This window comes from Dermacentor silvarum, chromosome 11 (assembly GCF_013339745.2).
Source record: "Dermacentor silvarum isolate Dsil-2018 chromosome 11, BIME_Dsil_1.4, whole genome shotgun sequence".
Taxonomy (NCBI): Eukaryota; Metazoa; Arthropoda; class Arachnida; order Ixodida; family Ixodidae; genus Dermacentor; species Dermacentor silvarum.
The window spans coordinates 104,940,092-104,955,694 of record NC_051164.1 but is presented as its reverse complement, the minus strand read 5'-3'; the positions used below and the strand labels follow the sequence as shown (position 1 = coordinate 104,955,694).

General features: G+C 43.9%; 1 long non-coding RNA gene across 3 annotated transcripts in view; it reads right to left on the bottom strand.

Moving 5' to 3' along the window:
• The window catches only part of LOC125941440 (uncharacterized), a 144,333-nt gene extending 129,784 nt beyond the window's left edge, over positions 1-14,549 (bottom strand). For all 3 annotated transcript variants that reach the window (XR_007464292.1, XR_007464294.1, XR_007464293.1), the window contains exon 1: positions 14,468-14,549. This is a non-coding gene — a long non-coding RNA (uncharacterized LOC125941440). The remainder of the gene's footprint in view (positions 1-14,467) is intronic.
• Positions 14,550-15,603: the final 1,054 nt, after the last annotated feature.

Genomic DNA, 15,603 nt, shown 5'->3' with positions numbered 1-15,603 from the left:
CTTGCTTGATCTTTGCTGCTTCGCTATCTAAAGGACAAACTTCTGTCGGCGGGAAAGTTGAGTGAAGCGGTCAACGACTTCGGACACGTTGATGCCGACGTCTCTGTGGGTGTATAGAAGCGCCAGCCTAACCATGCGTTCCGCAGACATTGTAGAGCGCAAGTAGTTTTTAGTAAACTCTTGCTAAAATAATATTCTCTCTGCGCTGGCAGTGGTCACTGGAAGGGTAACTAGAAGCTGCAGTAGTATTTACACATTTACATAGAACCTGCTGTCGCAATGAGAGATGGGCATCTATTCCGGTGCTAAAATCTAAAACACTCCCTTGATGTCGTTGGCATACTTGTTTAGGTACCTTGCAGAAACAGTAGGCTGTTCGATTCCAGCGATGTCCGTCGTTTCGTCAGGAAGTATGGAGAAGCAGCCTGCTTTTGAATCTAGGCTTTCTTTGATAATGTCACCACAAATTTCTATTATTTGGTTTTGTCCGTCTGGGCTTAAATACGAGGCATTACTGGGGCAACCTTCCAAATGGTTCTTCAGATATGTATCTCCACAATCAGCTCGCATGCAAAGAAGCACTCTGAAAATGCCTGTATTTTCAGCAGGGGCAGTGCTTAAATCCATAGGGCCCCTGTCCCTGTGGCCACGGAGAGCCAAACCTTGTCGCCCGCAAAAAAAAAAAAATCTCAATAATAGGCCGTTTACTTTCTTCTGTTTTCTCATATTTTACTTTGCCTGCCCTGGTCCAGCTGATCAATCACATTGGGCACGCTTCCTGAAAATGTTTGGAGAAAAGTATCAGCTGCTAGCTGACAGTCCTGGTGATATTTAGTATTTTCGTGTGTGTGTGGAAGATTGCGAGCGCGTGCTTCCATTTCTGGAACGGCTTGGACAGGAGGGCTCCAGTGCGCGCATTTTGGCCCAAGTTTATAAGAACATTAACCCCATAATGTTCTAGAATTGAAAATCTTTTAAAGCATGCCTTTAGAAATGTCAGCGCACCTTTCGCGTCAAAAGTTTATGAGAACTTTACACCCATAAAGTTTCGTAATTGAAATCCATGCGCTCCGTATATTTCGCGCCCGCTGCGAGATGCCGCAACGCGCCCGCTCGCTATCGAAAAGCCGTTGAAAGTTTGTGCTCGGATGGGGCTCCTTGCGTTACGTGACTCCAGGTGCAAGGGCATTGTCACGAAATCTAGCCCGAGTTCACAATGTTCGTGCCGAAATGTCTTTTCAAGCATGAAAAAGACATTGTAGACAAAATCCAGAATGATTGCCGGCGTCGGTGGTAGTTTTGGTCGGCGGTGCATGCCAGCACGAAAAAATTTCGGGGGGGGGGGGGGGGGCTGAAGCCCCATCAGCCCCCCCCCCCCCCCCCCCCCTGGCTACGCGCCTGGACGGTGGTGTTGGTAACTCGGGTTCATCTGGCACATTCCCTTGTAGTGGCGGTGGTGGTGGTCGTGCCCCGTCACCATCATCGTCGCCGGCGCGCCGCGGGCCGCGGGTACCTGGCTGCATCGACGTAGAGGATGCCTTCTCGCCTTCCGTGCTCCTTGAGGATTGCTATTGCCATGCGTTCACGTCTTTACACGTCATGCACCGGGTCCATGCTATTCGTCATGTATTCCGAGGCTATGGCGTCCCTGACTTCCGATAGCAGTGTTTATTTCAGTCCCCGAGCCTCGTGATATCGAATCCCGAGCAGGTCGAGGACTCGTCTTCCCCTTCTGGCGCCCGACAGCCTCTCCAGCTGCGCGATTCTCAGCGCCTCGGCGATCTCCTCGAGCATGTTGTGCACGCCCAGCTCGAGGAGCCTGTGGGTGGCCGTGTACTGGGGTACCCCCAGGGCGGTCTTGAACGCCCTGCGGATCGCCACGTTCAGCTTGTCGGTTTCGCTCCTGTTCCAGTCGGCGCACGCGGCGGCGTACGCCATGTGGGTCAGCGCGTATGCATGTATTCGCCTCGTCACGTTGTGTTCCTTCATTCCTTTCCTCTTGTTCGCGACCCGCCGCACGAGGTGCGTGGCGGCGGCCACTTTTTTCTGCAGTCGGGCAACCAGCTCGCGGATTGGCACCGTTCTCTTCCAGCCCCAGGCCGAGCACTCGCAACTTGGACACCGTCGGTATTCGGGTCCCCTCCCTCTTCGTGACGGGACGCCCAAACAGGGGTCGCTTTCTAAACAAGAATGGTTTGCCCACATTGAAGCTGAACAAAAAGGAATTAGCTGTGTTCACATTAACGCTCAATCCGTTTCTAGCAAAATAGAAGAACTCGAAAGCTTTTTTATGGGGATAGATAAGCTGTGTGACGTTGTCATGATAAGCGAAACCTGGTATACGAATGACAGTCACATTTTTCAGCTTCCTCACAAGAAAACCATTTTACCTTAATAGGTTAACAAGACGAGGGGAGTTGTGTCCTTATTAATGCCTGGCCATATATCTTGTGATATTCTTCCTAATTTTTCGAGTACAAGGAACGATTACAAAGTGCTATGTGTTCATTCCGAGAAAGACATCTTTACTGTATGCTATCGCCCTCCCGATGGTGTTCTTGCCCATTTTCTTGAATTGTTTCGATGATCTGTTATCATTCGCTAATGAAAACCGCCTACACTTAATTATTGGAGGAGATTTTAATGTGAATATTGGCACGGATACAGTACGCCGGTCTGATTTTGAAAGGCTATTCATTTCAAATGGTTGTATAAATACAATTCACTCCAGCACTAGAATAACAGAAAATACGGAAACTACGCTTGATTTGTTTGCAACGAATTACTCTCCTCTGTGTATCACAAGTACTGTTTTGAGTAGTGTCATAAGTGACCATATGCCTATTTGCTTCTTTGTCAAAACTAGAATAGCTAACATCTTGCAGAGAGACACAAACGAAACCTTCCAGAAAGTAACCGAGGATACCTTAACATCTTTTCAAACAGAGTTGAAGCAAATTAATCCGGATGATGTTTTACAGGAACATGATACTGAATCAGCTTACAATATATTTCTTAGCAGGTTTGTTGCGGTGCATAAAAAATATTTTGCTTACAAAATCAACAGCAGAAAAAAATGCCTCAGAAAGCCATGGTTAACGAATGCTCTTTGTAAAATAATCAAGAAGCGTGATAAACTATACGCCAAATTTATCAAAAGTCGAGAGCCTATGGATTTAAAAACATTTAAAATGTTTCGTAACAAATTAACCAAAGAAATACGGAAAGCACGTGATGCTTATTTTCTGCAGATGTTTTCGTCTTGTATGAATGACTCAAAGAAACTATGGAATAGATTAAACGCTCTCATGAATAGAAATCAGAGGAGTGATCGAATTGAACAAATTAGTTTAAACCGTAGATTGTTGGTAAAGGAGGATTTGGCAAACGCCTTCAATGATTATTTTGTACACAGAGACGTTCACCTCAACCATCCCATGACCGCATTATGTGCATATTACTTCAAACGCAAACACAATATTTTTTCAGCCACTCATGCCTTCGGATGTATGTTCTATATACCTAAGACTTAAAACATCTGGCAGCTCCGATGCCGATGGTCTACAGATTCAACTTATAAAAAAAATTATATAAAATATAGCCCCTATTTTGACACATATTTATAATTTGTGCCTTTCTACAGACGTATTTCCAGAAAATATGAAGGTTGCTAAGGTAGTAGGGCAATTTTAAAAGGGTGATAAATTAGATATAAAAAATTATCGCCCGATATCGATCCTCTCTGTTTTTTCTGAAGGTCTTGAAAAAATTATTCTAAGTCAGTTGTCTTCATTCTACGAAAACTACAACGTAATTTCAAATGCTCAATATGGTTTTTGTATAAACAGGTCAACTGAATTAGCTCTTCTCGATCAAAAAGAATTTATATTGCAGAACTTCGAACATAAGCTATTAACAATAGGCATATTTGTCTACTTTACACAGGCGTCTGACCATATTAACCACAACATTTTATTCTACAAACTAGAGAAATATTAAATCAAAGGCATTGCAGTTCAATTATTAAAATCTTGCCTTAATAACAGACGCCAGTATGTTTCTGTAGGCCATAATATATCGGTAACCAAAGAAATATTTTGTTGCGTCCCACAGGGTAGAATTTTGGGTCCATTGCTCTTCAACTTACGATATTACTTCCATTTACGAAAACGCAAAATTTATAATTTACGCAGATGACACAAATGTTTTCATCTCGTCCGGTTCTTGCGCCAATTTAATTACTATGACAAATGACTTCTTGTGCAGTCTATCCTATTGGTCCACAGAGAACTGTTTAAAAGTAAATACGGTGAAAACAAAGGCTGTAATTTTTCATACCAAAGGCATGAGTCTGCCTTCAGATCTAACATTAGCGTATAGATCTACAAATATAGAACTTGCTCTTTCTGCAAAGAAGTTAGGGGTACACTTCACAAGCACTATGCAATGGGACGACCATGTAAGCTTTGTACTCCAAAAACTTAGCCGCATAACAGGTGTTTTAAATCACTACAGATATACATTACCCGTCTCTGTAAAATTATTAATTTATAATGCTTTATTTGTGTCTCACATACATTATGGGCATCTTGTATGGGGCACCACGACTCAGTGTAACTTGAGTAAATTATTTCGTATGATAGAAGAAAGTAATACGTGTCATCGCTAATGCACCGTATGCCACCCATACTGGAAACCTGTTTGAGAAATACAACATTGCTACAGCCCACAACATCTATAACTGCGGATTATTACGCGAATATTACGCGAATAGTATCAAACGTAACGACACCTTACTTGTAGAACTTGCAAAACTATTCGTCAATTCATACCAGTGGCGTAGCCGGAGGGGGTGCTGACCGGGCTTCAAGCCCCCCCCCCCCCCGCCCCTCCTCCCTCTCGAAATTTTTTCGTGCTGTCATGCACCGTCAACCAAACCAACCAAGGGCGCCGGGAATCAATCTGGATTTTGTGTATACAATGTGTTTTTCACGCTCGAAAAGGCATTTCGGCGCGAAAGTTGCGAAGTCGGGCTGAATTTTGTGAAACGCCCATGCTCCTGGAGTTAGTTAACGCAGGGAGTCCCATCCGAGCACAAAGTTTCAAGGGCTTTTCGATAGCGAGCGGGCGCGTCGCGGCCGCAGAATCTGCGGAGTGCATGGATTTCAATTCCGAAACTTTGTGGGTATAAAGTTCTCATGAAATCTTGACGCGAAAGGTGCACTGACATTTCCAAAGGCATGCTTCAGATTTTCAATTTAAAGTTGCAATTAAATTTTTTCGCTTTAATGTTCTTGTTAACTTGGACCAACATGCGCCCACTGGAGCCCTCGCGTCCAAGCCGTTCCAGAAATGGAAGCGCACGCGCTCGAAATCTTCCACACGCACGAAAATACTTAATATTAAATATCGCCGTGACTGTCAGCTGGCAGCTGATAATTTTCTCTAAACATTTCCAGGAAGCGTCGAATGTGATCGATCAGCTGAACCAGGGTAGGCAAAGTAGAATAATTCTGAGAAACCAGAAGATAGTTAACGGCCTATTATTGAGACATCTCTTTTTTGCGGGCGAGAATGGTCCTATGGATATAAGCAAAGCCCCCGCTGAAAATACTGGTATTATCAGAGCGCTTCTTCACATGCGAGCAGACATAGATCTGAACAACCATTTTGAAAGTTGCCCAGTAATGCCTCGTATTTAAACCCTAGATGAACAAAACCAAATTATATAAATTTGTGGTGAAATTATCAAAGAAAGCCTAGTTGCAAAAGTAAACGCTGCAGGCTGCTTCTCCGTACTTGCTGACGAAACGACGGATATTGCTGGAATCGAACAGCTTCCTGTTTGTGCAAGGTACCTAAACAAGGATGCCAACGACATCGACATGCGAGGTTTTGTGCCAATTCAGGACCAAAATGGCAGGGCCCTCGCCGACACCATTATGCAATTTCTGCTAGACCTCGGAATAAACATGCATCACCTTCGTGGCCAAGGTTATGATGGTGCCAGCTGGATGGCTGGTAAAACGAATGGACTGCAAGCTGCCGTTCGCCAGAAATATCCAGCCGCACTATACACACATTGCACCAGCCACTCCCTCAACCTAGTTCTCTGTGCGGCGTGCTCCATCACAGATATCCGAAGCTGTTTTGGAACGCTGAAGACAACACCGCACTTTTCCCGCAAATCTCCGAACCGCTCACACGTTTTACGAGAAATGTTAATTTGGATGTGCCCTTAGTCCACCAGGAAGCAACTTTTGGGATTATGTGAAACGCGCTGGGTGGACAAACATGATGCAGTTCTTTCATTTGTGAATCTGTTTGAAGCGATGATCGCGGCTCTAGAGGAGATAAAATTAAATGGCAGTGGCGAAAGTCCAGTTCAAACGAATAGTCTAGCTTTGCCACTTTTGTCACCGGAATTCCTTGTGAGCCTGCATGCGGCGGAGCATGTGTTAGCGGTGACTCTGCCCCTGCCGACCAGGAACGTCGACATGAGCGCCACCATTGACGACATAGATGTGATACAGCAGGCGATCCAAAATGACCGCAAGAATGCGACTGCTTCATTCTCAAAAATATTCGCACAAATACAGGAACTGGCAAAAAAACTGGATGTGGAAATCCCCAGCCGACGAACCGGTGTCCGACAGCAAGATCGTGGGAGTGTTGCATCAGAAAATGCTGAGGAATACTTCCGCAGAACTGTGTTGACTCCATTCATGGACCACATATTATCACAGTTACACCAACGGTTCAAAAAGCACAGGACAATCTCAAAGGACTTTTCTATAATTGTACCATCCGGATTACCACCAAGCTGTATCTTCGCATCTGTATATTCCACCGTATCTTCGCATTTCTAATGTATATTTTGCAGAACTCCTGCTTTTCATATGTACTCTCTGGTGCGACTATAATTTCAGTGCAGTTACTCACAATACACGAACGGTAACAGCTGCTCCTGCGCAATACATCGGAACGAAGGACAGCGTCATTGAGGTTTTTCTCTGGCCGTTGCATATGCACAAAAATTTAAAGAAGGTTCTTGAATAACAAAGATTCATCAAAATATTTGACCTGAACTTGTTCATTTCATGGCCTTTACGTTTTTTATATCAGGTGCATGCACTGCTTTGCTGGTTTTGAACTCATACAGTTCTAAAGTTCGCGTGATATTTTGTTATTAAATAGACAAAAAAAAAAAAACGTGGAAGCATTGATATCACGTATTTCTGCCGCAATTTTTGGGACACACGAATATATTATTTTTTGAAAAAAGATACAGATTTTACTTGTCTTGACAGTGTGTAGCGCTCAAGAATTCCATTGCAGCATCTAATATACAATGGTATTGGCAATGCAGTTATTATTTATGTATTTATCCCTCGACAAATTCTATAAGGAGGAGGCCTCGCTGCAACGTGAGACCCCCCCGGAAAAAATTTCTGGCTACGCCACTACTAATGCGTACGCAATGTTCGAAATATATTGGTTATTGTGGGCATTTCTAATACATTTCGCATTCAAATGCTCCGGAAAATTATAAAAGTGCTTTACGTGCGGCGTAAAATTTAGCCCCCTGCAATGACGACACCATATGCGATCAAGGGCACAATTAACATACATGGGCAGACATCTGTGAAAAATTTGTGCGCTACGTTGAATGCGTTTGGATGCAATACTAATTTTGCAAAAAACAACAATTTTAAGCAAGCGTTCGCAAGTGTTAGGCTGCCGTAATACGCAACGTTTCCCAACGTCACGAGCGAACGTTGCGTTTCACAAACTTTATGTTTAGTAGAAATGCCAGCCTTAAGAGGAAGCTTTAGCTCGGCACCAACTCTGATGCCACTTATTCACATGCATTTAAATTTCTGAAATACTTTTCTGAGATAACCTCTAGGTTGATTTTAGACTCTAAATAGCCTCTGAGCTTATGGGCCTAGATTGTTTTACGGATACTTGCCAGACATTGGTAAGTCTAAAAAAAAAAAAAGAATGTTGCAGTTTCTCCCGAAAGGCGAAGCATCAATTGCCATAGCAAATTAGTAGAGAGCTATTCGGAGTAGGGATAGTAGTTTATCAGCTGTATAAACTTGGACATGCAGCAGCACCAGCAACGCGCAGAACTGTTGTCGATGGCCGTTGGCGTTTTGCCCGCGTTCGCACCGAATGCGCGCAGCGTTAGTGATTGTTGCCAGGGCCTCTGGGGCTCGGATGTTTTCGACGAGATCAGAACGGGGAACTCGTCGAGCAGCGTCGGAAGTCTTTACCACCTTCTCGCCTCGCAACGTTTTTATATAAATACGCATTTGGTGCCGCAGCTAAACTTCGCCTCCCCTCCCTGCCATCCCCCCACGGCCTTTCGCGAGACGGAAGAAGTCGCGTTTGCTCTCTCTCTCTCTCTCTCTCTCTATATATATATATATATATATATATATATATATATAGAGAGAGAGAGAGAGAGAGAGAGAGCAAACGCGACTTCGCGACTCTACTATATATATATATATATATATATGGTGATTGTAAAGGAGGAAAGAGACGCTTAATTCTGCAGCCCTTCAGGGTGCACGGCGCAGAACGCGTGTTTGTTCTCCACCGTGCGTTCGCTCCCTGTGAAAGCGCGCCTCCCTCGCGCCGTTTCACTCGCACCTACAGCGTCCGGCGCGCGGCGGCGATTTCATCGCCGTTGACGTCATACGGAACCTCACGGCGATGGCTACGATGACACCGATGACAGAAATCCTCTTTGAGTGTCCATATAATTGCTATCGCAATAAAATGAAAGCACGAAGTTTACGAATCCTTATTGCAGCACGAAGAATAGATATCGCAGTTCCGTAAACTGCGTCCGTTAGAACATGCAAAGCGAATAAATTTCATGTATTCACTTATATTTTACGTGAATTTGATGTAATGTTTTGCACGGGTTTTGCAAAAGTCTTTTTTAACATTTACGTTATCTATGCAACAGCCATGTACGATACGTAAATTTTGTCGGCTTTAGATGTACTATTTCACGCAGTTTACAAATTTGTGACACCTGCTTTCATTGCTGAGCTACTGAGTTCTTAACTTAATAGTTTCATTTTCTGAAAACTTGCAATTATTTGTAAAAACATCCATGTCCTGAATAAAAATCCGGTTGCAACAGTCAATAAATTTTAACTTTTTCTTTAATACAAAACAAAACTCATTAAATATGATGCGCTGGCTGCCTAGGGAAACAATTTATCCTTTCCCATGTATTTAGATATATGATCCCCCGAACTCAAGCTTCCTCTTAAGTGTGAAGTGTTTTACGACGTGCTGGTATCTTCGGTGTAACTAAGGATGGCCAAGTAATGGGTGATGTGCCGGTAAAGTTTGCAATAAATACTGCCCATGCAAAAAATATAAGCAGACTTTCGAAAGTGCCATAAAAGCGTTAGCAGCTAAGCTTCCCAATAATCCGAGATAACTATATTTGACACCTATTTTATATTTGTTTGAAAAGGGGGTCATGTTCAGTGCAATGTATAACGAAACTTTAACGTCAAATGCTTGATTAGAAGCGTTGTAAGCAAATATTAAACCATGTTCTTTTTCAATATTGCGTTATACGAGGTTCGTAGTTCATTTACCCGGTGTTCTTGATGAACTAAAAACGGCATCTTGCTTATGTTTTCTATAGTTAGAGGCTTGTTATAAGTAGCGTGTAAACGAAATTCAAAGTGTGTGGACAAAAAACCGCCTTAGGAGAAAATTACTTGTACAGGCAATCCGGATATTTGTAACTGTGTTTAAGGAACAGCGCAGAATTTAAATCCTGTTGCCCCGGGGGAAATGTGAACGCCAACAAGATCACATGTGGTGAAAATGGAGGAACATTATGGCCCCTGTTCCCGCAAAGTAAAAGGCAGCATTTTTTTTAGGCGAAATCGTATAGCAAGTGCCGACTTACCTGCTTAGCAGCCAGGTCGCTTTCGGAGGTTCACTCGTGCTTGTTGATACCCGTTCCGAACATGGTCCGGAACTTGGCTTTGTGCTTGGACGTCGTGTAGCAGGCACTGCTCGCCGGAAGGTTCTCGCCTCTGCGAAGACGGGACAGATGTAGAACCATGGAAGATCGCCTACACGGCGCTATCACATCACACGTGCAGATCAGCTGCCTGCGGTAAGCAATTTGTCAACTTGTGTCCATCGTTCAAAACAAAACCAGCGTAATTACTGTTTTTTCAACAATGATAATTGTCTTGCACCCGTCGTTCAAAACAAAAGCCGCTTACTGTTTCATCAACAATGATAATTGTCTTGCGTCCTAGTAAAATTTGTACACATTTGGTTATAAAGTCTATAGACTTTCTACAGACTAATCATCGTAGGCTAGCAGACGTCTATGAATTTATGAACTTACACTTCTTATGAATTCTAGTATATAAAGTGTTCACAGAAAAAGCCTATAGACACTCCATAGAGTAGGAATACACATGAAAATATACTGTGAGTCGACTTTTCTTTAGAGATAATCTATGGATTGCAATTAAACGAAAATAGACACCCTACCAATTTTCTATATAGACAGTCTACTGATTTTGTACAAACAACAATAAATTTATAATGAGACAAAGCAGTGTATATAAATTCTATAGACTGACAAAATCATTTTGAGTTGGAAGCTTCCCGACATGGTAAGAGTGGCTCAACAGAGGCGTAATTTACCCATAGCCAACCTCAAGTTCCCGCACGTGACATCAGCGGCAATTGCCTCCCTAACGGAAAAATTACAAAATCTCCGGTCGCTTACATTCCCGTCGTAGCAACCACACGCCCGTTTACGTTGCAGTCCGTTTAACGGTGTTTGTGTTTACACTTCGACAAATGCGGTCTCGTCGTCCCATAAGCTTGGTAAACAGTATTTCTGTGTCGCTCAGTGCCCCAACAGCTTCGCAAACAAGGAACAGAGTGCATTTCACTTAGTTCATGAAATTTCTTATTTTAGAGAAGTTCACCGATGAAACAAGCAGCGCGCTGTACATGGACTCAAATCAGGCATTTTTCTGCACGCGTGTCTTCACTTGATACATGTTTTGTAATAAACCGAGTGGCCCTTACGGATACAGCGATAAAGTTTAGTAAGCTACGTACATACAGGCGTGTTCACTCAATGCTCTCCCCTTTCGGGAGGAACCGCGGTGCGGGACCAGCTGATGAGAAATATTGTCGTCGTTAAATGTACACGAGAAAATGCAGTAAATGAAAAAGCATGTATTGTCAGCAATTTAAAGGGCAAATATCATGGGATGATATGGGAATTCGACTAGTCGTCTGCGAGCCTGTGAGGCGACTGCGTGCGAAAACGGCAACTGTGGTATTTACACACTTGGCAACTGCGCACTGTTTGTAATGAAACACTTATTTTAATCCTTACAAGACTTTGCGAGCCATTGCACTAAACATTTCTCGTATCCCTCGCCAAAACGAAGATTATTTATCAATTTGTTAAATTATGTGATTCACCTACTAAGTTACCAGAGAGAGAGAGAGAGAGCACGCGCAGCACGAGTGGCGCGAATAACGAGAGAACAGACAACACACAGTGGCGCGTTGAAGCGATCACAGAGACACTTTTACAGCAAAGCTGTTATTGGCTAGGTTCCAGGAGATCGTGTCTGGCAACGCAAGTAGATAGATATGCCGGAAGTAGATCAACAATTTCCGGCTCTATGTGCGTGGCGGTTTCCCGCCAGCTGTGCCTTAGGTGTCAAAACGGATGATGGATGGCCCATTGTTATACCCCTCGCCACCGGCGACGCCTCTTTCACAAGTGTCGCGATACTCGGCGACGTAGAGATTGGGGTGTTATCAGCAGTTGCTCTTTGGACTCGCTATGGCACGGACGCTCATTTAACCACATCTGCTAGGATCCTGACGTCAGGATTCTGACGATGCCATGCAGTGTGCCGCAGCAATGAACAATGTGGCTCATACGCTAGTCTCTGACGATGGGGCGGACTTGGCTGCGCAAACGCACTACATGACCATCGCGCTGGGCGAAAACAACACGCCTGTGTCCTTGCTCTTTGACGAACGTGCCGAAAACGCTCAATAAAGTCAATAATGATAATATATACATTAACTATAGCAATATTCACTATAGCAGACCAACTATAGCCATAGCTTCTCTGGCTTCCATCTTCACAACCTAGTCGATGTTCTGAGGTGCATACCTGCTTAGCCTAATTTTATTTTTAGTGTCCCTTTAAAATTATTTGTGGGGCACGCGAAAGTGGTTTGGTGAAATCGGGCACCTGGCGTCTGGATAGTGGCAGCGCTCGCGATGTTCGTTAAACATGCTTGTCCCTTCATACCAGTATCACGTGGCACCCACGAAGCGACGTGCCTAAAAGAAACGCCATGTGGCGAAGCTTCTTCGAAACAGGCTCAGACCAATAGCCGAAAACGTTGACGCACAGCCCTGCATGTTATATCAGTATGCGCATAAAGGTATAATATAATCGCGAAATAAAGAAAACGCAATTAAATGTTTTAAAGCGAAGCTTTATATGGGTAGGCGAAACGAAAAAGCGTCTGTCCGCCGCCTGTCCACAGATAACTATCATCATCAGCATTGGCTCGAGCGTCGTCTTCTTCCACAGCTGGTTGCGTTGCCGCTCATCATTCTGTCGTGGAATTTCACTTCTCTTCTGCCGCGTTTACGGGGGTATATGTCATTCATTGTCTTACGTGACGGACAAATTTAATTTTGAAGCAATTTAATTTCGGAAAATCGCAAGTGGCAATGGTGGGCGAAGGCTGCTAACCAAGCCGCCGAGCAAACTCGAGGCATCGAACGCAAGCGATAACGGCCGACTTAGGCATACCGTCAGCGACGTCATTCTCTTCGTCACAGCCGAACGTGTGCGTAACTTCATAATTAAGAAATACTTTAATGCACCGTCGCGATTCACCCAGTCATAAACACCGGGACCGCACGTTTCAGCTTCGCTGGTTAACCATCTGTACTAAGACTTTTTTTCTTTTTAATTATCTACTTGCTGAGTCTACTTGACCACCCAAATTATGACACCAGAGAGCATAAACCACGTGTGCAAGCAACATCTGCATAGCCTCTCCGTAAAACATTACCGATACTTTAACTTTAGAAGGCAGAAAATATGTAGAAGACAAATAAGACAACACGTGTTCGTTCGAGTGCCTTCAGCAAATTATAAGATACAGTTCCACACAAGTTCACAAGCACCGGCCCGTTCATTTTGCGCACGGCTAACTTTTCGCGCTGTGCGCGGTTGCAAGATATAAGATTAACAGCTGTCACCGACAAATAAGTTTATCAAGCGGGAGCACGAAAACGCCCTTCTGGGGGCATCTATCACTGCGTCATCCCGTGCTTCTGGTACTAGCCGTCAAAGGCGATCCGGCGTTTCTGGTCTTGTTTCCAGCCGCTTTGAAACGGTCCTTGATAAATGTTTGCACGATAAAAACAGGCGATTACGAGCGTAAGCTGCAAAGCACACTTCTGGCGCCAGATGAACTGCAGCAGCTGTATTCGCCAATATCGTCGTAAAGCAACACCGTGCTTACAATGGTTAATCTAGATGGTTAGACTAGATGGTTAATCAATGCTCACAGTCGCGTTCTGGAGCGTCATATGTGGTTTTTAATTATTCTTGAGCTGAGCGGATGGTTCCGTGGGCTAAATCTGCCTTTTAGCTACAATACATCAGCAGAACATCGCCCCGTGGCATTACCTTTAGTCAATTTAGATTTATTACAGTTGTAACTTCTAGTGAATCTAAGACAGGGTTGAGATCAACGCTACCCGAGAACAACAACAAAGCACATTAAAGATTTATGGAGAAGAAATCGGGCTTTTCGCATCTACTTTTACCAGTACCGCACCGAAAGCGTTGCTTATAAGTTTACAAAAGTTTTCTATATATAGTAGCCTGAAGCATCCATATTTTCTGCACACGTCGATAGGCAGGTTAATAGGTTCAGAAAAGTGTTCCCTAATTAACGTCACCGTGAAAACTATCCTGGCCACCATTCCACAGTCGCCACCAACCACATCTAAATTGCAACTTTGAGTGCTTGAACAATCACAGCAGTCATCATTTACGGTTAATCGGATGGTTCGGACGCGTGGCACATATGTGCGGGTAAACAATCCAGTCTATCGTACGACAGTCTTACGAAGATGGCATTAAACCAATTACCAACGAGCTCCAACCGGGTTTCCAACCAGTTCCTAGTCGGAGCTTGACGAGGCGTCGTCGGAAACATCAGATGGTTTTGACGCACATGAAACTCGTAAATTGCTATAGATCATTTCAAGATCTACCGCGTTTCTGTTGATTCCAACGGCGCCGCGCCATCTCGGGCCGTAAGTACATAGTATCACGGTACAGAAGTAGTTTCCATTACTACATTCACAAGAATAGTCAACGTAACTAACCTGGATAGTCGGGAAAGTCATGAACATTGCGCGAAGACTGCGGCGAAGCGCTCCGAGAACCTGCTGCACGGCGGCCAGGGAAGAGACTGAGTTATCAGATCACGTGAATTACGGCGTCATCAACCGATGTTGCCAGATGAAAGGTTAAATTCAAGCTGAAACTGAACTCGAATTCAACGGGCTGCATTTCAAGGCCACGAAGCGGGAACACTACGTCACATGGTCCAGCAAGGGAACGAGGTGGCTTGAGGCCAGCACGAAGGCTGTATTGATTCTGCAAGTCTCCGTACAGTTCAGATTGATTCTTTCTTTTTTGTATTTTAGAGTTTTCTTGAATTGATTGTTTTCGCTTCCTGAACACTTATGTTTACATGGTACAAAATGTCGTGTCGCTACATTGCGCATCGAGCAAGCGCGCTGAAGCAGAGTTCGCGTCGTTGTGTGCGTGTGTTATTTGCTCATTTCTTCCCGTCTTTTATTTGTACTCAATATACAATCAAATGTTGGTAAAAGGGTGACCACGAATGTTGCCGCCATTTACGATATCATTAAATAAATTAAATCAAATCATTTTACTCCTTTCAAGTTGTGAAGCTTCGCAGAACTCGATTGCGTAAGCCTGGGTCAGTATATTCTCTTAACCTTATACCCGATCTTTGTTTCTCGCTGCCTGTCACGGAAAGAGGCCAACAGGCTATAATTGGGCGTTCGAAGCAAATGACGAAGTACAAAATAAAAAAAATTACCATAGTGAGTGGCAGCTGCAAGCATGGTGCTTCACTCAACATGGGAATGGTGGTTTGCAGATGGATTTGCCTAAACTTCGCCCTTGTGCCTTCAAACGGCTTGGTGACTGCAAATTCATCACTTTCAACAAATCGCTGTCTTGTTCAGTCAAGAATTGGCATTCAGCGTTTAGAAGTGTAGGATTGCTTCGTAATGGAGGCAGAGAAAGCATACCCGACTTTTAGTATCTACGCATTCTATGCTTCTGAAGACCCCGAAGTCTTCCTGCTTCACAATGTTCTAATGAATTTAACGGTAGTAGCACTTATTTTCAAGAATGATTCGAAGTAGCAAAACCATGCTTCATCTACCACACACGGATGGAGCCCAAAAACAACGTCGCAAACGGT